Here is a 987-nt window from a genome sequence, read left to right as displayed (position 1 = left end):
TATTTTCACGGTTGTTGTGGTCGTGATAATTTTTTGAGGCCACATCGAAACGGCTCGGATGAGCTTTCCAAAGTTCTAAAAGTGCCTCCATCGGTTGTGTCCAGCTCACACGCTGCACTGCCGTGCTACTCCGTCTTTTTCACCGACTTTTATATGTTTGCGCGTGCGCAGTGTGAGAAGCTGCGGTGACACCCTCACTACGTGACCTACGAACTTCTAACCCCTGCGAGTCAATCGTACAGTTTGAGCAGGAGCTCACGACGGTTGATGAACGGGAGCTGGTCGTGAGGTGTTAATCGCTTCTCGTTACCCCACGTATACTACAGAATGCACGATGAAGGCCAAAATCGGGCTGATCACCAAAACAGTCGCACAACTGAAAAATCGGCTCAAAATGGGCCAAAAATCGCACAGTGTCTGCCCAGCATTAGGGAGTCACTGATTCAGCGACCTTGGTAGAGCTTCAATAATTTGGAGGTGCTTTTTGTCTAGCCTTTTCAGTTTAGTGAACTTGTATTGAAAAAAAAAAAAAAAAAAAATCCCCTTTGCCATCCAGTGGGATTTTTTGCACCCTTTAAAATAAATTAGGGATAATTTTGACAAGTGTAGTTTAAACAAATTATCAGTTCTCTACCTCAAAGTTTGGGGTTTCCAAATCTGAAACTCTGCTGAGATTGACCATCAAAACATTTTTGGGATGACTTTAAAATAGTCCACATTTTAAAGCCATTTAAAACAAACAAAGCCCCAAAAAAAAAGTGGGGCGGGTGGCGACCACCACCTGTTCTGAAGATTGACTTAGTAATGACATTTTATCAGCGGAAACAATGTTTACAAGTTAAAAAAATAAATGTAATGCAGAATAAATTTTTTTTTTAGAAAATATTAAAATTCCTTTTACCCTAATTTTATTGAATTTACTGAAACCAGTAACTCGATACAGAGCTGTCCCACTGTCTTTTTAAATCCTACAGCAGTATCAAGTAT

This window comes from Pundamilia nyererei, unplaced genomic scaffold (genome assembly GCF_000239375.1).
Source record: "Pundamilia nyererei isolate P.nyererei 1_Seehausen unplaced genomic scaffold, PunNye1.0 scaffold00028, whole genome shotgun sequence".
NCBI classification, from domain to species: Eukaryota; Metazoa; Chordata; class Actinopteri; order Cichliformes; family Cichlidae; genus Pundamilia; species Pundamilia nyererei.
Note: the sequence above shows the minus strand (reverse complement) of the source record.